Source organism: Neomonachus schauinslandi, chromosome 7, assembly GCF_002201575.2.
Source record: "Neomonachus schauinslandi chromosome 7, ASM220157v2, whole genome shotgun sequence".
NCBI classification, from domain to species: Eukaryota; Metazoa; Chordata; class Mammalia; order Carnivora; family Phocidae; genus Neomonachus; species Neomonachus schauinslandi.
The window spans coordinates 28,818,665-28,841,972 of record NC_058409.1 but is presented as its reverse complement, the minus strand read 5'-3'; positions in this window follow the sequence as shown (position 1 = coordinate 28,841,972).

Genomic DNA, 23,308 nt, shown 5'->3' with positions numbered 1-23,308 from the left:
AAAACTGATACAAAAATAAGCAGATGGGACGCCTGGGTGGCTCAGTCGGTTAAGCATCTGACTCTTGATTTTGGCTCAGGTCATGATCTCAGGGTCATGAGACCCAGCCCTGCGTGGGGCCTGCACTTGTGTGTGGAGCCTGCTTAAGAATCCCTCTTTCCGGGGCGCCTGGGTGGCTCAGTCAGTTAAGTGTCTGCCTTCGGCTCAGGTCATGATCCCAGGGTCCTGGGATGGAGCCCCACATCGGGCTCCTTGCTCAGTAGGGAGCCTGCTTCTCCCTCTCCTTCTGCCTGCTGCTCCTCCTGCTTGTGCTCTGTCAAAAAAAAAAATTTCCCTCTTTCCCTCCTCTCCCCCAACCCCTCCACCTCCCTGCTCCCTCTCTCAAAACAAAAAACAAAGAATCAATAAATGTAAAAATCCAAAAATAAAAGTTAAAAAAAAAATAAGCAGAAGCAATTCAAACCTCTAAACCCACACTATCCAATATGGTGGCCAGTAGCTACATATGGTTTTAAATCTAAGTTAATTAGAATTCAGTAACATAAAAAATTTAGTTCTTTAGTTGCACTCGCCACATTTCAAGTGCTCAATAGACACATGTGCTTTAGTAGTTATCTAACTGGACAACACTGCTCTAAACAATAAGGAAATTTAGGGTGCCTGGGTGGCTCAGATGGTTAAGCGTCTGCCTTTGGCTCAGGTCATGATCCCAGGGTCCTGGGATCGAGTCCCGCATCGGGCTCCCTGCTCAGCGGGGAGTCTGCTTCTCCCTCTGACCCTCCCCCCTCTCATGTGCTCTCTCTCTCTCATTCTCTCTCGCAAATAAATAAATAAATAAAATCTTAAAAAAAAATTATATGTTAATTAATTGAATTTAAATTAAAAAATGAGTAAGACAAAAAAACCCAGTTGGCTTTACTGTCTCTAGATAAGCTACGCTGTATTGGCTCCTTGGGTAGAGATGGAGTGTGGAGAAAAGAACTTTGCAGACCAAACCCAGTTAAAAAAAACAAAAACAAAAACCAGTTTCTTTTACTAACGTAGTTTCTTCCTGAGCCACATAAAGCTGAAGAATTCTGCACGAACTTGGTGTGGATGGCTGGGTTGATTGCTTTGGGATGGAGAGTTGGGGCCACTGGGTACTATTGGTAAACTGTGGCAGAAGCCTTGGGTGTGGGAAGGAGGGCTGGGAAGTGGGGTCAGACAGCACTGCTGGTCAGTCCAAGGATGGGACCTCTTGGGACCTCTCCGTCGATTTTCCTCTGCCCCAAGAATCCAGTTAGTATCTCTTCTTCATCTGAAGTTCAGTCAGGAAAATTAGCCTAAAGCAAATGAGTTCAGGCTGTGGCCCAGAGAACATTTGGGTAATAAAGTAGAAAATGGAAAATGTAGCTCTGAAATGAGAGACGATTAGGGCAGAACTTTGTGTGAGGAATCCTTAGACTTTGATTCTTTTTTTTTTTTTTTAAAGATTTTATTTATTTATTTGACAGAGAGATAGCGAAAGCAGGAACACAAGCAGGGGGCGTGGGAGAGGGAGAAGCAGGCTTCCCGCCGAGCAGGGAGCCCGATGTGGGACTTGATCCCAGGACCCTGGGATCATGACCTGAGCCGAAGGCAGACGCTTAACCGACTGAGCCACCCAGGTGTCCCCCCCCCCAAAAAACCTTTAAGATTCATTCATTTTTTTTTTTTTAAAGATTTTATTTATTTATTTGACAGAGAGAGACACAGCAAGAGAGGGAACACAAGCAGGGGGAGAGGGAGAGGGAGAAGCAGGCCTCCCGCGGAGCAGGGAGCCCGATGTGGGACTCGATCCCAGGACCCTGGGATCATGACCTGAGCCGAAGGCAGACGCTGAACGACTGAGCCACCCAGGTGCCCCCCAGAGACTTTGATTCTTGACTCAGCTCTGCCCCTGGTTTTGCTCGATGACCTTCCCTGAGTGTTCTCTGTTACCGGTACCTCCGCGGGTAGAGCGAGTGGTTAATAAAGTGTGTAGATGGTAGTAGTATGGTGTCAGCACAGACACCGTAGTGACACTGGTTAGGTTAGCACAGCCAAAGTAGGTTGCGAAGGCAATGCTGTAAAGTTTTTATACTGGCTGTCAAATAAAATCGGTATATCCTCAGCCTTAAGTAGTTCCTTTTCTGACCTTTTTCTTTTCTCTCTGGTTTGTTAGATGTGACATTCCCCCCCCCCCCCCCCCCGCCCCCCCCCGTTCCTGTATGGTGAAGTGGTGAATGAGGGTATAAAGTCATAAAAGAGAGACTTATCTTAGTCTCATGTCCCTTTTACGAATCACCCAGTTGTCTTCCTGGTGGATGCCTGCACTCTGGCACGGATTCTGGGATTCAGTTTCCTTATTTGTGGTGTTGGGCTTCTCCTGGTCCCTGTGATTCACCTCAAGAGGAAATATCTGGAGCAGAGCAATAAGGCTGATCAGAGGAGGAAGGGACAGAGGGAGAAAGATACGAGGGGTATTGTTATGGAGAAGAAGTGGTGATCCGGGGCTGGAGGATGTAAATAAAATGACCCAGGCGTCTTCTCATTTGAGAGAGTTGGGGTAGTGCTCCCATCTCAGAGGACCCTGAGGGCCCGTGGGAGGTAATCTTTGAGAATAACACCCTGCCAGTCTGAGTTCAGGGAGGCTATATAAAGTTTCAGTGACTCCTACTAGTTTCTGTTACCTCAGTGTCCCCCCACACCCTGTTCCACTGTTTCAAGGCTTTGTAGCAGTGAAGAAATTTAACAGGTCCAAATGATAACAGTCATGGATTTAATGATCATCTCTCCCACTTTCATCCTCCCTGAAGCCCCCTACAAAATATCAGAGGCCAGTAAAAACTTCTTAAGCATTCTTACAGATGAACAAGAAAAATGGAACATTTCAGACATTTTCAGAATCATGTGATTTTTAGAGCTGAAAGGGACTCTGGACTGATCCTGTGTTATGGATGAAGGGCTGAGGTTCAGAGTAGGGAGAAGACTTGCTGAAGGTCACTCAGCCTGCCAGTGGTAGGTAGTACAGATCCTGAAAAGCCCAGCTGTGACATGGATGGTTTGAGAATAGAGATTTTCATGTATGATTTTTGAGGCATTAAGGAAGCTTCTGAACCCATTTCTGTGGCTAACCAATCACCAGTGGCTGATTGCTTCGGTTTCCTCTGAGCCTCTTGGCTATGGCTAGGAGACACAGACTGGCCTTGTGCCTTCCCAAGTTGATGCTTTAGAGTTAAGTAAGTTTAAATTGAGGCTCAGCAGCTGGAGATTACAGGGTACGAGAGATCTTTGGCTGGAGATGGGGGTTCAGTGGGAGACTTACTAGTTGGAGCCACAGCTGAAGTTAAATTTCAGTGCTTTAGGAAGATATTTTAGGGTTGTGCTATGAAATTTGTGGTCTTTCAGTATGGGGTAGGGAAATCAATGTGTGCAGTATTCATTGTCATTCCTTTGCTGCAATAGTCTTTGGCCCCTTGAGGCAAAAGAACGTTTGTTTCAGTTTCACCTCTGTCTCCTGTTCTCTTTATAAAATTTCTCTCCGCATTCTCAGTTCTATCCGGCTCTTTTGCCCCTAACTTCTCTCCATCTGTCAGACTCTCAGAGCTACCGGAGATTTTGTGAGGCGGAATTGGAACGTGAGCTGTGACCTACAAGCCAATTTCCCCAGGTGGATAAACTCCACTACAAGCCACAGAGGGGCCTCCTCATTCCAGCGATCTGGCCAGGCTGATGGACTTGTAGCCTATGGGGGCTGGGGAGGGGGCGGGGGCCGGTATTTCTTGGGCTGGTGAGGAACTGCCTGAACCTTTGCAGGATGGGCGCAGGAGGCGGGAGCCCCCGGGGTGGGCTAGTCGCCTGAGCTGGGGATGCCTGGGCAGATGTGGAGGCAGCTGGAAAGGTGGCACCGCACTTGGGTCGCTGGAGCTGCGCTGTTCCTAGGAGACCGAGGAGCGGCAAGCCTGCGGGGGAGGGGGAGCAAGTGGGTTGCTGCTTTTAGCTGCTGAAAGGGCTGCAGGGAGCTCTGGGTAAGACATTTTCTGCTGCTGCTGCTTCTGCGGTAGAAGCTGCTGGGAGTAAGTCAGAGGAAGGAGGATCGAGAGGGAGGAGGCTTCGTTTGCAGCCATGCTGAATCACTGTTGCTGATCAGATCTCCTGTTGGTTGGCCGGGAGATCGGAGAACAGAGCTAGGATCTCCGGGTGCATGCACAGTTCAGCGGCTGCCACCCCGGCTGGGCCTCGCACAATGGAGGGTGAAAGGTATGTATGTATTAAATGTGTGTTGGGGTGTGTGTGTGTGTGTGTGTGAACGTGTGCTTGTGGTGCAGCTTCCAGCTTTTGTATCTGCATTGGCGAGGCAGGGTCGGAAGACCTGGCCACTGGTGGATCCCAGTGGGTGGCAGAGTCAAAGCAGGGAAGCCCCCTTTTCCAGAGATCTGGCTTCTGCCAAGGCAGTTCTGGGTTTGCTGGGCATTGGAGCCCCCTGAAAGAAGGGACTTCCTGGCTGGTGTTTGGGGATAGTTTTGCATGGGCTGGATCAGGATTGCCTTTCTCAGGCTGTTTCAAGGAGGCGTTTCCCTTTCTTGGGTACTTTCTGGGGGTGGTTTTTCTTTGGTGGGGGGTTCCTGATGTCACAGCAGGGCTGGCCTGGCATGGACTGCTTACATTTTCACACTGAGGTGCTCAAATCTTAAGCGTGCTGTGCTCATGTCTATCCTAAAAGGATGTGTGTGTGTGTGTGTGTGTGTGTGCTTGTATACACGCACAAGTTCAAATAAGAAGGAGAGAAACCCATTCAGATGACACTTGCTCTGAACTGACTTTCATTTTCATTGAAAAGTTTATGAATGATACTGGAATGTATGTGCTTTAGAGGAACTCTTGCTTCTTCTGTCAGGGATTCCTTATGAAATAGGAAATCCACAGAAGGGAATTTAAGTACTTCTGCTGAGCTGGATCTAACTAGCAAGAGTTTATTTTCTGGCAGGCATGTGCATGTACGTTTTAAACTATTATCTGAGGGACCTGATTCTTCTATTTTGGAGGTGCTTGATGCAGTGTGGGGGCGGGTCATTCCTCTGCTAAGACGTCTCCTCCTGTTGTGTCAGCCTCTTCGTTCTGTGCGTCTGCGGCTGGTGGAGAACAAGGCTTGCCATTTTCCTTGAGGTGGGGCGACGGCAGGAGGCATTAGGCAGGGAGGGGTCAGGTGAGGCAGTGCACCACTGGGCGGGGGTGCGCTGCTCTGAGTGGCCCGGTTTTGATGCAGATGATAACTGGCTGGTGAAATGATGACCATTCACCTAACTCAGCACACTTTCCTTTGCACATACTGTCCCGACGTCTGCATCTCACGGGGCAGGGTGATGCCATTAAACATCTCTAGACCCTGTTAGAATTGGCACGGTGGTTGGGTGTCTTCCTGTCTGAAGAGGCCCCAGAGACTGCGTTTCTTGCTGTGACTCCCACAGGAAGAGTCTGGGACTTTTAGCCTGAGTGTGCTGCAGATGCAGCTTTTCCCTCAGTGCTGTCTGCAACAGGAGCTTAGATGTTGGACTCCATTTGGCCTGCTGGGCAGCAGAGCATCTGGAGCCCTGTCTTCTAGGCTGGGCACAGAGGTGCGTAGTGTCCTCACCTCCTGTTGGTCTGATAGCTAGCAGAAGGGCAGGGGTGATGTGAATGGCGCTTTGGAGATTCTGGATCAGGCCGATTTACTTGACCGGTGGCATGTCGGGCCTGAAAGGTCCTTGTGAGTCGAGCAGCAGCGGATCAGAGTACTGCTTCCTGAGCATTTTGGGGCATCTACTGTGTTCCTGTTCTCTTTTCAGAAATGTAATGAGCCTTTGCCCTCTAGGAGATCTCTTGTTTTTCGGCACTCTGGTGCCTCTCTGCTGGGATGGCTGATGTCCTGGCCTTTATGACCCCTGGATTTTGTTTTTCCCTTACTGGAGGCAGAGAGTAGGCAAGCAATCCAAACTGAGCAGCTTCCAGTGTTTACCACGTCACCCATCTCGCTACCTTTTGTTCCCAGCTTGCCATGTCAGGCATTCACGTCTTCTGAAATCTGGCCCCGTCTGCGTTCCCTCTGCTCACCCATACCCCCACCGAGTGATGTTCTGGTCTCTTTTGTGACCACACATCCTGTATACTACTCTATCTGGTCCCAGATCCTTTGTTCTTGGAGTTCCTTTTACCTGGAATGCCTTTCCCTTCTTCTTTTCCAAGTTATCCATCTAACAAGGCTGTTTTAAAACCCTACTTTGTGTTGATAACCTCCGCTTTTCTAGTTTGAGGTGATGTTCTTCTGAATTCTAGTCTCTCCAGTTTGTAGCCATAGTTGGATGCTGAATCATAGCCCCCCTCCCCACCCCCGAGGTTTTTCTGCTTTTGTTTCGTGTATCTTACAAGTCCCCGGACTCAGAGACAGGTCCTCAAGGTTAAGGACTGTGCCCATACCTCTGAATACTCCTTGCTCATTGCTGTGCAGCTGCATGCATAGTAGGTGCCGCATAATTATTTGGCAATTAGCTGATAACTTTTGAGGGGAAAGTCTGATAACTAAGAAGAAAGTTGGTGAGAGATGAGATTGAAACCTTTGGCCAATAGGTTCATCTCTGGCTATCGGCCTTATTATCTCAGCACGGGTCATTGACCCAGTGGAATGCTTTGTAGGCGGAGAACAGGGGAAGCGGCCTTGTTTTACAAGTTCCCTGGGAAACCCAGACCCCCCCCCCCCCCACCGCCCCCGCCTCCAGAAGCTGAAGGACTGGCCTAGGATCACATGTCAAACCTCCAGCGACTGGAGGAATCCTGAATCTGTGCTTGTTCCACACTTAACCTGCTACAGCTTAATTGGGGCTGTTTTTAAGCATTAACATTTTTCAGCCAAGAGATTTTTAACGAACAATTTTCTTTCTTTGCCATGAGGGTATGAAAATAACTTCTCCCTTAAAAGACTCTTAATCGAAAGCATGGGATTTAGAATAACATAGACCTTGCCGTGAATCTGCTTTATAAACCGTGTGACCTTGAGTGTGTCACATTTTTTTCACAAATAATTTTTTTTTTGGTATAAAGGGAGTAATAACAGTATCTCTCACGGAGTTGTTGTCATGATCAAATGAGGTAATATGTAGAAAGCATCTAGTAAAATTTTTGTGGCACAGACTACCAGGTAAATGGTACTTGTTATCTCTGGTGTTCATCTCTTGCCCTGTTGTACCCCATGACTCGTGCTGGGATTCTAACTGAAGCTTATTTTAAGGACTTTCTATATTTATCATCTGAAGCAGACTACATGAGACTTTTCCCATGAGAAAATTGGGGAGAGCTTATCAGGCCCATTCTCTTGCTTCTACCTGAACCATCCATCTCCTCATTGAGAGATACCACAGGGGCTTGGCATTTCCTCTGCTAGGTTTCCCCAGCACCTACCTTAATCCTCCTTTTTATAGACATCCCAAGGCATCTGGATGCCTTAGTAGTTTGGAATCATGAACCCGATATACTTTTGTTCAGCCAAAATCTCAAGAAGAACCTATGAATTGCGCTCACCTTTGCTATATCCCCCAAGCTGTCCAGCTCTCTAAAGAACCTGCTGATGGGGGCGCCTGGGTGGCTCAGTCGTTAAGCGTCTGCCTTCGGCTCAGGTCATGATCTCAGAGTCCTGGGATCGAGCCCCGCATTGGGCTCCCTGCTCAGCGGGGAGCCTGCTTCTCCCTCTCCCACTCCCCCTGCTTGTGTTCCCTCTCTTGCTGTGTCTCTCTCTGTCAAATAAATAAATAAAATCTTTAAAAAAAAAAAAAAGAACCTGCTGATGCTAAGATGGCCATCTCCCTTTGTGAAGAATCAGTGTTTCTTCATCAGTCAGAGGAAGATGACCCTGCCTTCTGTTCTGTGAAGGAGAAGGGTCTCTGGCTCTCAGCTACTCCAGTGATAAATTGTGTGTGTATATGGGCCTCTGTGTTTGTAGAGCAGATAGTGAAAATGGCAAGTGCTCTTGCCATTAGGATTTTGTTTCAATTCTCGAAATCAGCCTTGTGGGCTAAGCAGCCTTATTTATACTCCAGAGATGGATGGTGGTGATAGTTGCACAACAGCATGAATGTACTTAGTGCCACTGAATACACTTAAAAGTGGTTAAAATGGAAAATGTCATGTTATGTATATTGCCACAATTACAAGAATTATTTTCCAGGGGTGCCTGGCTGGCTCAGTCGGTAGAGCATGCGACTCTTGATCTCGGGGTTATGAGTTTGAGCCCCCCATTAGGTATAGAGATTACTTAAAAATAAAATCTTAAAAAATTTTTTTTCCAGGCACATATCTGTAAGACTTGCAGAGAACAACAACTTTGGGAAGAAGCATCATAAAAAGGGGGAGTTAGTTGTCCATTTTTCTTAAAATCATGGTTTTCTTCATCAGAAACAATGGGGTGCACCTGCTTGAGAGGGGCACCATGCGCCCAGCACTATGACATGATTTCGTGGGAGCAGTTCCCAGGAGAATGGTTCATCCTTACTAAGGAAAACTTGTTCCGGACTTCAGGGAGCTTCAGAGCCAGAAGAGCTTTTTTTTCACCCTTGATCGATGAAGAAAAAGATCATATTTCTTGCGAAGACATGACTTAGCTGATATTCTCCAAATGCTGAGTTTTGCATTACCAGGTAAAATGCTAGCAAGACCCGGGGAGGAGCCAGTACTAAGCACTCTCACCTTTTCTCTCTTCCTGTGGCATGTCCTTGAGTCCTTTCCCATCCCGAGTAGTCATGGATAGAAACTTTTGTAGACATTTTTGGGCATCACTGCTGCCTGAAGCAGATGTGCATTTCAACCATGGTAATTGAAAGCAAATTTTCCATTTTGAAAATATTGGCAAAGTAAGGTTTTTAACTGCAAAAAACAAAGTCAGTGAAGCCATTTGATTTCCCCATATCCAGATTTGGGTTTTCAGGATTTTGCTTGCTAGGTTTTAGATTGTTCAGACAGAGGCAGGCAAGAACATTTTGGGGTAAGTTTTCTTTCTTTCTTTTTTTTTTTTTTAAAGATTTTATTTATTCATTTGACAGAGATAGATACAGCGAGAGAGGGAACACAAGCAGGGGGAGTGGGAGAGGGAGAAGCAGGCTTCCCGCAGAGCAAGGAGCCCGATGCGGGGCCTGATCCCAGGACCCTGGGATCATGACCTGAGCCGAAGGCAGACGCTTAAGGACTGAGCCACCCAGGCGCCCCTGGGGTAAGTTTTCTAAAGCGAGTACTTTATTTGATGAAATTCGCCATTGTAGAAGTGACCTAGTTCTTTTCAGTTGCTGGATGAACCCTAAAACTAGGTTAGACTGAAAAGAGCATTAATAAACAATAAAAAATAACTTCAACATACCTTATTCTTAGACTTTTTCCTGTTCAACAAGTTCAGTTGTTCTTAAGCTAGACATCTGTAACTTTTGATCATTTATGAGGATTTTCAAACTCTCAGCACAACTCTCCTGGACTTTTCTTTTTAACTTATGAAAGTCTGTCATAGCCTCTATCAAAACCACACGCCTGGAAGAGCTCAGCTCTCCTGTTCAACCCGAGTAGAAGCTTGGCTCCCCAAATGCCACATAACAAGGGGTGTTTTTCTCTTAGTCTTCCTCTCTCTTTGTCTCATTCTGCCCGAACACAAGTGTTTCTCTTGTGTTTTACATTTTTACACAGCCCATGCAAGAGACACCCCCCTCCCCCGCCCGAACCGCCACCCCCGCCCTGGGTTTTGAAGGAAACTGCCTATGAATTGGGCTCTTAGGAATGTGATTAGCAACATACCTATTCTTGAGCTGGTTTAGCAAGGAGCACATTGTAGGAAGGGCAGCAGCTGCTCCCCAGCTTTGACAAATCACGATGGACTTAGGTGAAGGCTCCAAGTTCAGTACCATTAATGATATCAGCTCTAATACACACGGCAGTTTGCCTGCAGTCAGTGGAGTGAAGCAGTGCTATGTCACAGGTCCTGCAGGGTTCAGTCCTTTTTGTTTGGCCTGCTTGGGCTGCACAGTGAAGAATCTCAGAGAGTGGGGCGTAAGGATTGAGCTCTCTCGGCCAGATAGGCTGTGGACATTGTCCCAAGTCAATGCACATTGCTGTTAGGGGCATAGGCCCTGCAGTTGGACACACCTGGGTTTGAGTGTTAATTCTCTACTTAGTAGTTACGTGGGACTTTGAGACAAGTTTTATCTCAGTGCTTAAGGAGATATTAAGGCTGTTGTATTATTTTTTTTTAAAGATTTTATTTATTTATTTGACAGAGAGAGATAGTGAGAGCAGGAACACAAGCGGGGCGAGTGGGAGAGGGAGAAGCAGGCTTCCTGCCAAGCAGAGAGCCCGATGGGGGGCTCGATCCCAGGACCCTGGGATCATGACCTGAGCCGAAGGCAGACGCTTAACGACTGAGCCACCCAGGCGCCCAAGGCTGTTTTATTTTTTTATAGTTTCTATTAATTTATTTGACAGAGAGAGAGAGCACAAGCAGGGGGAGCGGCAGGCAGAGGGAAAGGGAGAAGCAGGCTCCCCGCCGAGCAGAGAGCCTGAAGTGGGGCTTGATCCCAGGACCCTGAGGTCATGACCTGAGGCGAAGGCAGACGCTTAACCGGCCCAGCCACCCAGGAGCCCCAAGGGCTGTTCTGAAGATAAAACTAGATCATGGAGGGCAACGTGCTTTATCATATTATCAGCTTTCAGTAAATGCTGTTATTAATTGTGAGCCAGGAGCTATAGCTTACAATGCACATCTTCCATGTGTCCATGTGGGCTGTTGCAGGGTGCTGTGAACAGAGGCGGCACCACTGAAACGGTATGAAGAATAATGGAGCTTTATGGCGGCCCATGTGTAGGTGGTGGTTCTTAATGCTAGGACTGCACAGTCTAGTCCTGAATCCTGCTGCCTGGACATCTTCAAGTGACAGGTCCTTTATTAGCCCAGAGGTAGAAATTTAAATTTGGTCATTTTGGCCTTGAACTTTAAGATTGGGATACCTGCTAGATCTGTAGTTGGCCCAGAGCCCTGGAGATACAGAAACCCTGTTTTGTCACTGGCCCACTGCTGCCCAGACTTGGAGAAGCAGAGTCATGCTGATGAACTCTTCATGAGAACTGAAAGTACAACAGCCAGGATGGCACTTTATTAATTTGCAGTGAGGATGACTGTCAAGATGTTCCTGAGGGCCTGCTACCGCTTCCTCACTTCCTTCTTGGAGGAGGACCAAATTGATCAAAGGCTGCACAGTGAGCTAGGGACTGAGTTATGGCGTTCGAATGTTTACAGGCTTCAAGCTTTATAACACGGATCCGACCTGAGGCTGAACCAGGTCAGACCACGATGATTAAATCATCTCTTTTCTAGATAGTGTGCGATGAGCTTGACAAGGGGCTTTCTCTGTCTGATTCTTGTTTTTCAGTTTCCCTTTCTAAACGAACCTTACTTTGTTGGGGATTTTAGCAATTTGACATAGTCTTACTCTGACTCAGAGCAAGTTTTGCCTTCTTTAGGTGACTTGGCCTCTCTTTATTCTCTCTCTTCTGTAGCTTGAGCATAATGTGCTTGGACTCTTTTTATGTGCCCAGTGTCAGCCCACACTCGCTGACCTTCCTTTGCGTCTCTTGAAGACTTTCAGAGGGGATGCAGTTCCTAATGCTCAGCTCAGCAGCATTTCTCAGTCTCCCCTTTCCTCTCCTCCACACTCTCTCATACCCTAGATCCTCTGGAGCTCCTCATTTGGCAGATCCCCCGAACTCCCTGCACATCCGACCGGCTCAGAGGCTTTTCCATCTCCTGCCCTGCTAACATGCTTTCTATAGAAGTGTCCTCTCTTTTCTATTCTTTGTATGAATTTTCCTCAGGAATGAAAAGAGCCTAAGAACTGACACAGTAAGTAACCACCCTTCTTGCTTTCTTCCCTCTTCTCTAGTTGATGATGCCTCTCTCTCCCTGCATCCTCTTTATTCCGTATCACCAATGCAGGGGACTAGACTAGCTAAGAAAGAACCCCACCCCCTTCTATGGGGGTACAAAGAGGGGAAGTTGAGAGGGACAAAGCCATAATTATTTTAATGAGGAAAAGTGAGGAAAAATTGGAATAGTTGGTAGTTATACCTTGTTCACTCACCTATCCAATCATTTACTCAGTGGTTATTTATTGAGCACCTGCCATGTGCCAGAGGCTCAGAATACAGAGGGAAATAAGACACCATCCTGGTTCTCATGGACCTCAAAGTCTAAGGTTGGCAGTGGTGTGCTGGAACCAGCACTCACCCATTTGCAAGAGCCGCTTTTTAAATTATCAGGAATTTTGTGAGTCATTCTGTGAAGTATAGCCTTTATTAAAAATAAATTCTAGGGCTCCTGGGTGGCTCAGTTGGTTAAGCGACTGCCTTCGGCTCAGGTCATGATCCTGGAGTCCCGGGATCGAGTCCCGCATCGGGCTCCCTGCTCGGCGGGGAGTCTGCTTCTCCCTCTGACCCTCCTCCCTCTCATGCTCTTTGTCTCTCATTCTCTCTCTCGCAAATAAATAAAATCTTAAAAAAATAAAATAAATAAATAAATTCTATAACTTAAGAATAAATTATAAACGAGTATAATAAATACCCCAAACTCATCTATTCCCAGTTATTTTACTGTGGTCTGTGCCTTTCAGATCGTGTCTCTTGTGTCTCAGTAGTGGAAATAGTGTATAGAGTATAATGGTGTGCTGTTACACATTGTTTTCCAACTCTACATGTTCAGTAAGATCTGTTGTTAGTTTGAAATCTGCCACGGTGGGAGTATTGACACCATGGAAATTGGCAAATGTTACAAATCAGGGGTCTCTTCCTCGCAACTAACTGTTAAACACGTCCCAGCAACGTGCTGTGTGGGAGAGACAGAAAAGTAAGGGGTAATTACAGTATTACATGGAGGGAAGCACCGAGTACTGTGGGAACACAGATGGGAAATTAATCTAGTGGGTAGTGGAGGGTGATAGGGAAGACTTCCAGCAAGAGGCTTGAAGGGCTGGTAAGAATGATAAGAATTAGTAGGGTAGGGCAAAGGAGCCTGTATATAGGCAGGTGCAAATATTTTAGCAGTATGGTAGCAAGAAGTCCTCAGGGCAATGATAGAGTTCTGAAAGGCCAGGCTAGGTCTCTGAGATTTATTCTGAACCCAGTGAGGAACCAGTGAGAGGTTTCACATAGAACATCCCTTGCTCACACTGACATTCTGCAAAGGTCACTCTGAAGTCAGGGAGCAGGTTATCTTAGTAAGGCAGGCAAGGGATCACGATGGCCTGGGCTATTGTTGTGGTTGCAGTTGCTGTGAGAAGGGAATGGAGTGGAGATAGATTAAAGGAGCACTTGGGGCTGTATGTGAGGGGTGTGAGAGAGAGAGGGAAGAGGTTATATCAGCCATGTCTAGGATCATAAACTGAGCATATCTGGGCCTTGAGAGAGTGGGAGTAGGCTATCTATGGGGGCTAACTAATGAAGATCTGGTACAGATGGAGGGGGAAAGATTTAGGTGGTATCTAACAACTCTTACTGAGCATGTGACCCTAGACTGAGGCATATGTGTGTGTGTGCATATATATATATATACATGCTGGAGAGTGTAGGCTGTGGTGAATAGCTTGGGCTGATTCAAGTCAGACACCTGAGCTCAGCTTCCATCCCTGCAACTTACTATCTGTGTGATCTTGTACAAGATTCTTAACTTCTCTGAGCAGTCAGCCCCTCTCTTTCCTTACTTTCCTGCTCCCTGGAAGGTCAGTGAGCTGCCAAGAAGCTTGTACCTTCCAGAAACCAGGGATCCATAGTCTACTCCAGACTTCCCATGTTATCACAGAGGTGCAGAGCAGGGTAAGAAAGAGGCCTTAGGATCTTTCTGATGTCAACCCTTGCCCCTATATCAAGGGTGGAAAGGGCTCTGGATGGAGCGGGGAGATCAGACGCCCATTTCCTAACCAGCCCAATGGTCAAGCTGGCTTTGGTATGAATTGCTTTTTGTTGAACTTTAATCCTTTGAATAGACAATCTGTGTGTTTGAAACCTTTTGGTAAACACAACATTGTATTAACAGGGCTACTTCATTATTGGACCATTTTGGCAGGCCAGAAAGTGCAAAGAGCCACACAACAAGGAAGAGCAAGCCTTCCTGTTCACTAGTCACACTGGAGAGTGTTGTCAGTGTTTCCAAAATGGCCCTATTCCATATATGTGAAACAGAACTAATAATGTCTGTCCACTGGGCTTTTAGGAGCTCTAATCTTATTAGTTCCCTGTCAAAAACCTTCCATTGTTCTCTGATCAATACCAAATTACATATTTTTCCCCTTGGCTTTTAAGTCTCTTTATAATTTGAAGACAGCATTTATAATGAATATTTGTGAAGTCTTTTTATAGTTTCTGGATTTATCCCAGGAATGCAAGTATGGTTTAGTTTTAGAAAATATATTAGTATCATTTACTACATTAAAAGATTAAAGGGGAAGGGACTGGATGGCTCAGTTGGTTAAGTGTCAGGTCATGATCCCAGGGTCCTGGGATTGAGTACCACATCAGGCTCCTTGCTCAGTGGGGAACCTGCTTCTCCCTTTGCCTGCTGCTCCCCCTGCTTGAGTGCTTGCTCTCTCTCTCTCTCTGACAAATAAATAAATAAAATCTTAAAAAGATTAAAGGGAAAAATCCATATGATCAGCTCATTAGATTCACAAAAATGTTTGATAAAATTCAGTATAATTTTATTATTAAAAACAATAAAATAAAAGGGAATTTTCTTAATTTGATTAAGGTCATCTGTAAAAATCCTACAATAAACATGAACAATAGGAAAACATTAGAAACATCATCTTTAAAATCAGGAAGATGACAAGAATATTTGTTAGCACACTTTCTGTTCAACATTCTGTGGCCATCCTAGCAGGGCAAAATTTCTTAAAAAAAAAAAAAAATTAGAGGCCTAAACGTTGGAAAGGAGAGAAAAAAAAAAAAACCCTCTGGCAGTATATGCAGGTTAATATGATTGTTTGCATAGAACACCTTATTGACTCTTCAAAGAAATAGGAACTTTTGGTAAGGTGGCTGGATAGTAATTTGCGGAAATCAATGGCATTTTATAAACTGTAGCAATCAGAAAATACAATTCAAAGAAGACACCATTGCTATTGTAAAAAATCAACAAAAATCTTAAAGTACTTAATAAATTTAATTGAATATGTGTAAGGTCATCATATAGAAAAATAAAAAGGTTTGACATTAAAGAATATTAATAAATGGAGAGAGATATTCCATGTTCATGGACCGGAAGACATAATATCAGAAAGATGTCATTTCTAATCTAATTGATCTATAAATTCAATGTGGTTTCCTTCAGAATCCCATGAGTCTTTCATAGAATTGAGCAAACTGATACTAAAATTTGCATGAAAGAGTAAAGAAACTGGAATAGTGAAGATACATTTGAAGCATAATAGTAGGATTGAAGACTTGCCCTGTCAAGTATCAAGCCTTATTTTTTATTTTTTTATTTTTTTAAAGATTTTTTATTTATTTATTTGACAGAGAAAGACATAGCGAGAGAGGGAACACAAGCAGGGGGAGTGGGAGAGGGAGAAGCAGACTCCCTGCCGAGCAGGGAGCCCGATGCGGGACTCGATCCAGGGACTCCAGGATCATGACCTGAGCTGAAGGCAGTCGCTTAACCAACTGAGCCACCCAGGCGCCCCAGTATCAAGCCTTATAATGAAGTTACAGAAATAATGTGGTACTGGTGTAGAGACAGATAAACTGACCAGTGGAGTAGCTTAGAGAGTCTGAAAATAGATCCCTGTATTTGGAACTTTGACATGTGACCTAAGGTGGCATGACAGATAAGTGGGAAAAATAAGTATTCAGTAAGGGGAATGTATGGGAAAAAATTAGATCCATATTTCACATCGTGACATAAAAATCAACATCAGATAAAATAACCGCCATTAGTTGAAAGCAAAATTGTTAAACTTTTAGTAGAAAATAGAAATTAATATCTTTCTAGCCTTGGTGTAGGGAAAGACACTGACTTTTTAATTTAAATTTTAGGTAGTGAACATATAGTGCAATATTGGTTTCTGGAGTAGAAATCAGTGATTCATCACTTACATACAACACCGGATGCTCATCCCAAGTGTCCTCCTTAATGCCCATCCCCCATCTAGCCCATCCCCCACCCACCTCCCTCTGTCAACCCTCAGTTTGTTCTCTGTCTTTAAGAGTCTCTTATGATTTGTTTCCCTCTCTCCTTTTTTTCTTTTCTCCCTTCCCATATGTTCCTCTTTGAAAGACACTGACTTTAAAAGAAATAATGCTTGTGGAATTTCTCATAGGAAAATTTTCACCTTTACTGGGTACTCCTTCACCTTGATCATATCTTCTTCTGTTTTTGAGATTTTTTTTTACCTCCTTAAACATATCATTCTAATCATATGCTTTTGTGCATCTCTTGATATTTATCTTCCTGTGCTCAGGTAACCTCCTTGCCCCAGAATTCGAATAGTCCCAAAGTTCAGATGACTGTGACCTTATATTTGTATGCTGAACTGAAGGTGGGGAAGGAAGCCAATGGAGTCTGTCATGGTCAGACAAACTGTAGGTCTTGCATGCTGGTCGTATTTGGTTTTTTTGTTTTTAAAGATTTTATTTATTTGTCAGAGAGAGAGAGAGAGAGACAGAGAGAGAGAGAGCACAAGCAGGGGGAGCGTCAGGCAGAGGAGAAGCAGGCTTCCCGCTGAGCAGGGATCCTGATGCAGGACTCGATCCCAGGACCCCGGGATCATGACCTGAGCCAAAGGCAGACACTTAACCGACTGAGCCACCCAGGCGTCCCTGCTGGTTGTATTTGAATGTTCCAATAGTTCCAAATTTCACTGTAAGATCTGTAGAGATTATCAGGTCTCTGGAACATTCTCTTAACCACAGAAGCCCCTTTCTCCAGTCAGTTTGCAAGTCTAGGTGGTCGCCTGGAAGGAGGCACACCAGGCAAAGGCAAAGCAAACTATCTTTAAGCTAGAGTTTGAGTGAATTGTGAGTCCCCAAATCTACACAAGTGGAGAAGGTTCTGTTTTCCTCTTAGAACAGAGGTAACTCCAAGGTCCTGGACTTGATCTTGGAGCTGAATAGTTTCATCGGTTTGGGGAAAAAAAGTCCTTTTTTGGGTGTTCATTCTTTTGCTAATTTTTTCTACCCCCCCATAAAGCTGAGACATATTGCTCAGAAGTAGTTGGGCATCTAATTGGCATCCCATAGGGATTTGAGTGTTTTGTCTCCAGTACAGAGGACTTTGAAGTTATGAATGACTCTTGCTAGTCCCCACCTGCTCACTTAGCCCACACAGATAGCCCTTCTTTTCATAACAGTGACAGTCCATTGTCATTCTATGGGATTATGGTTTCCCAGAAGCTTTCACTCCTGTGCCTTTGTTCTCCATACCCAAGCACAAATGTATTCACCTGCTTCCTGTCCCACTTCTCTCTCCTTTTGATGGCTTCTCATTGTCTCAGAAACTGCTCAGAAACCCAAACTCCTTAGCTTTGCTAATATGACACTCACAGGACTGCTCCATCTTCTAGCCTTTGCTTTTTTTTTTTTAAATTTTATTATGTTAGTCATCATACATTACATCATTAGTTTTTGATGTAGTGTTCCATGATTCATTGTTTGTGTGTAACACTCAGTGCTCCATGCAGTACGTGCCCTCCTTAATACCCATCACCGGGCTAACCCATCCCCCCAGCCCCTTCTCCTCTAAAACCGTCAGTTTGTTTCTCAGAGTCCGTAGTCTCTCATGGTTCGTCTCCCACTCCGATTTCCCCTGCTTCATATTTTCCCTTCCTACTATCTTCTTCTTTTTTTTTTAACATATAATGTATTATTTGTTTCAGAGGTACAGGTCTGTGATTCATCAGTCTTACACAATTCACAGCACTCACCATAGCACATACCCTCCCCAGTGTCCATCATCCAGCCACCCCAGCCCTCCCACCCCCCACCACTCCAGCAACCCTCAGTTTGTTTCCTGAGATTAAGAATTCCTCATATCAGTGAGATCATTTGATACTTGTCTTTCTCTGATTGACTTATTTCACTTAGTATAATACCCTCTAGTTCATCCACGTCGTTGCAAATCTAGCCTTTGCTTTTGAGACTCCTCGTTCTACTGAACTCCCTTGACTCTTTTCCTTTAGGTCTCTGTATCTCCTCTTTCCTCTGCCAGGATGCTCTCCATCTTCCTTTTACCTGCCCTTTTTTGCTCTTCCTTGAGATTTCTGCTCTCCCTCAGCTTCTGGGAAGTTTCCCCTCATCCTGCCAGCACTGCAGTCGTTGCTCATCCTCTGCGCTTCTCTACCTCCTGTCCAATCATCATACTTAAGATAGGATGTTTAGGTTGCATAAGACTGATGAATCACAGGCCTGTACCGCTGAAACAAATAATACATGATATGTTAATTAATTGAATTTAAATTTAAAAAATAAACATGAAAAAAGGATGTTTAGGTGTTTACTTGGCTTCCTCCTCTGCTGAGCTCTAAGCTTTGTGAAAGCAGCTGTCTAGACTTTGTTTGTTGTTGTGTTTCCCTTAAATTTAAATACAGTGCCTGGCACATGGTAGGCTCCATTAAATGTTTGTTGGATGAACAAATTTCCCTGTGAAGTGAGTGGAATAGCACTTAATCTCCTCCCACATCCCCACCCCTTTAGGGCATGGTGGGTGGAGGATAAAGACTTCCCACAAAGTCACACAAGTGCTGGTAGAAGCTGACTGAGGACCTGGCTTCCACCAGAGGAATGTACGTTGCATTGGAAGATCCTGCAGAAATGGCTGACCCAGCGCATTTCTTTCCCTGCTGGGTCTGTGATGAAGAAAACAAGCTGACAAAGATGCTTCTGGTGGGTGGGCAGTTACGCTGAGTTGTGGCAGCTGGGTGAATGGGTTTACCAACATGTGATCCTCTCTTCACCCTCCCACTCCCTTCCTGTTCACAGCATCAAGCCGAGCTCCCAGCCCCCGGTTCAGGCCGGAGATGATGAGAAGAACCAGAGGACCATCACCGTCAACTCTGCGCATATGGGGAAGGCGTTCAAGGTTATGAATGAACTGCGGAGGTACTTTTCCTCTTTTGCCTGTGCCCTTTTGGGAAGAACTTGTTGGGTGAGCATCATCAGGGACTGAGAGCAGAAGTCAGAACACCACCTTGTGAATTCTCACTCTTCCCCACCTACTCTCAGTCACTTGGCTTCCCCTTCACGCTCCAGGCTAGATAGAAATGGCTTTCAGAAAGTGCTCTCTTTTCTTTGTATTTATTTAACACCTTTCATTTTACTCCTTAATCACAGGGGAATAATTTTTTTTATGGTTGTAGCAGCTCTGTTCATAAACTTGGTTTCCAACCAAACCAATAATAGGATGATTGCAATACTGTTATATAGTTGCAGATTAAAGATTGTGGATGCTACACATTTTTTTTTTTGGCCTCCTCTCATTCCTTTGTCTAAACTTAGCTTATTACGACAGCTGAGTAAGTGGAAGAATACCTAGCTTCTTCAATGCAATTTAACTCTCCAAAGAAAGAAATGAAATGCAAATGGGCTCATCCTTTGTGAGCTAACGTTGAGGGATGTGCAAGCTATTTATAAGGCTGATAAGTACATTTGGTGAGCTTGTTGCAAGGCAGGTTCAGGACACTGAACATGTTTTTCTGTTACAAAGGCTGTACACCCAATCTCCTCCTTACCAGAGAACCCAGAAGCCTCCTTTGCCCACGGCATTATTTACAGCATACTTCACCCTATTGTGAGCTATAATTGTTAATCTCCCTCTTTTCTCTGTCATTTATGAGCTCCCTGGCAGGGGCAACTTCTGAATCATTCTGATCTCTAGCACCTGGTACTTCATGGGGGCCTCAAGGCATTTACTAAGGATGCCTAGAGGCACTGATGAGGCTCCGGAATAGGTGTTATGAATGAGAAATGCATCAGGTGCTTGTCAGGTGACAGATGTGCAATAATTATTTGTTCCTGAAAGGCTGCTATGAAAGCAAGTATGTCATACTACAGCTTTGGAGAACACTTTCTAAAGGGGATGATGTTTGAGCTAAATCTTGAAAGACAAGTGAGAGTTAAAGAAATGACAAGTGGTGGGATTAGGGGGAAGTCTTCCAGGCGGAGAAAATGGCATAAGTAAAAGGTCATATAGCTAAAGATGTGTTTGTTGAGTAGGGGGTTGAACTGCTTTTAAACAAAAATTCTATCTGGTTCTGTATTTGTTTCCTCATTTCCCCTTTCTGCAGGACCCAGTCTTTGGCATTAAAAACAAGTTAACTAAATTTGTCTTATGCACTATGGTTCGGTTTTTATTAGGCCTCCTGCCAGATTTCCTGGAAGCTCTACTTGCAGTTGTCTGAGGCAGTGGGCAGTGCTGATGTTCATGCTTACGGGTACAATTCTCTGGTCACTGAAGACTTTGTGTTTTGTTCAATGGATACTAGTGACCTTCCTCATTTAGTTCCCTTCGGTATGGTTTGTGTCGTTTGTCTGATGTAAGATTCCAGGTCTCCATACAAACAACCTAAATTTACATTTCAAGGAACTAGAAAAAGAAGAACAAGCTAAGCCCAAAGTTATCAGAAGGAAGGAAATATTGGAGATTAGAGCAGAGATGAATGAAATGAGACTGGAGAGACAATAGAAAAAAAAAATCAATGAAAGTAATAATTGGTTTTTTGAAAAGATAAATATAACTTTAGCTAGACTAACCAAGGAAAACAGAGCAAAGACTCAAAATTAGAAATGAAGGAGGATATTACAGCTGTTACCATGGAAATACAAATGATCATAAGAGGCCTCTATGAACAATTGTATGCCAACAAATTGGATAATCTAGAGGAAATGGATAATATCCTTGACATGTACAGCCTGCGAAGACTGAATCATTAAGAAATAGAAAATTTGAACAGACCAGTAATGATTAAGGAGATTGAATCAGTAATCAAAAATCTCCCAGTAAAAAAAAGCCCATGACCAGGTGGTTTCACTGGTGAATTCTACCAAATATTTAAAGAAGAATTAATGCCAGTCCTTCTCAATTCTTCCAAAAAACTGAAGAGGAGGGAATACTCTCAAACTCATTTTAACAAGGCCAGCATTACCCTGATACCAAAGCCAGATAAGGACACTACCAGATAAGAAAACTACAGGCCAGTATTCCTGATGGATATTGATGTAAAAATTCTCAACAAAATACTAGGAAACTGAATTCAACAGTACGTAAAAAGGATCATCTACCATGGTCACGTAGGATATATCTCTGTGGTATAAGGATGGTTCGTTCAACATATGCAAATCAATAAATGTGATACATCACATTAATAGAGTGAAGGAAAAAAAATCATATGATCCTCTCAATAGATGCAGAAAGTGTTTGACAAAATTCAGTATCCTTTTATGATGAAAACTCCCAACAAATTGGAGATAGAAGGAACATACCTTAACATAAGAAAGGCCATATATGACAAAGCTACAGCTGCCTTCATACTTGATGGTAAAAGTTTGAAAGCTTTTCTTCTGAGGTCAGGAACAAGACCAGGGTGCTTACTCTCACCATTCCTATTGAACAAAGGACTAGAAGTCCCACAAAGAGCAGTTAGTCAAGAAAAAGAAATAAAAGGCATTCATATTAGAAAGGAAGAAGTAAGGTTGTTTCTGTTTGCAGATAACATGATCCTATTTATAAAAACCCTAAAGATGCCACCAAAAAACTCTTAGAACTGAGAAACAAATTTGGTAAATTTACAGGATACAAAATCAAAATATAAAAATCACTTGCATTTCTATACACGAACAATGAGTTATCTGAAAAAGAAAGAAAACAATTCCATTGACAGTAGCATCAAAAACAGTAACATATTTAGGAATTTAACCGAGGAGGTGAGTGATGTGTACACTGAAAACTATTATACATTTTTGAAAGAGATTGAAGAAGACAAAAATAAATAGACAGTATCCCAGTTTTATGGATTGGAAGAATTAATATTGTTAAAATGTCCATAATACCCAAAGTCATGTATAGATAGATTCAGTGCAACCTCTATCAAAATTCAAATGCCATTTTTTTTGCAGAAATAGAAAAAAGTTCTAAAATTGTATGGAATCAGAAATGACCTCGAATAGCCAAAGCAGTATGGTAAAGGCAGAGCGAAGTTGGAGATACCACATTTTCTGATTTCAAACTATATCACAAAGTGTAGCAATCAAAACAGTATGGTACAAATACCGACCAAGGAACAGAATTGAGAGCCCAGAAATTAACCAACACATATATGTCAACTAATATTTTGACAAAGAAGCTAAAATACTTAATGGAGAAAAGTAGTCTCTTCAATCACTGGTATTAGGAAAACTGGACAGACACATGAAAAATAATATAATTGGACCTCTGTCTTACCCCACTCACAGAAGTTAACTTGAAGTGGATTAAAGACTTAAATGTAAGACCTAAAACCCTACCTTTCCTAGAAGAAAACAGGAAAATCCCAATTTATACATGAAAGCATTAGATACCATTTTTTAAAATCACAGAATCCACAGAAGTAGTGTTTTCCCAGTGATTTGGGCATCTCTTAGCCCAGTTAATTTTCACATAAAATTAACCATTACAATCTTGTTCTTCCTTTTTTCATTTTTTTTTTTTTTCCAAATGGAGCACAATCTGTATATGTTTGCCAGGAAATCTCTAGTGCAGGTTTAGACATAGATTTCCCTTTTATTTTTCTTTTAATTAAAAAAATTTCCATTTTTCTTTTTCTTTTTTTTTTTGGAAAAGGAATATATTATAGAAAATTTAGAGGGGCGCCTGGGTGGCTCAGTTGGTTGAGCGACTGCCTTCGGCTCAGGTCATGATCCTGGAGTCCCGGGATCGAGTCCCGCATCGGGCTCCCTGCTCGGCGAGGAGCCTGCTTCTCCCTCTAACCCTCTCCCCTCTCATGTACTCTCTCTCTCTCTCTCATTCTCACTCTCTCAAATAAATAAATAAATCTTTAAAAAAAAAAAAAAGAAAATTTAGAAAGTACGGATGAGCAAAAAGTCATCTATAATTTTAATACCCAGTGGTTACCATTGTTAACACTTGGGAGAATATTTTTCTTTAAAACATGTCTCAACCAGATTTTTTCTCTTTTTGACAGAGACACAGCGAGAGAGGGAACACAAGCAGGGGGAGTGGGAGAGGGAGAAGCAGGCTTCCCGCGGAGCAGGGAGCCCGATGCAGGGCTTGATC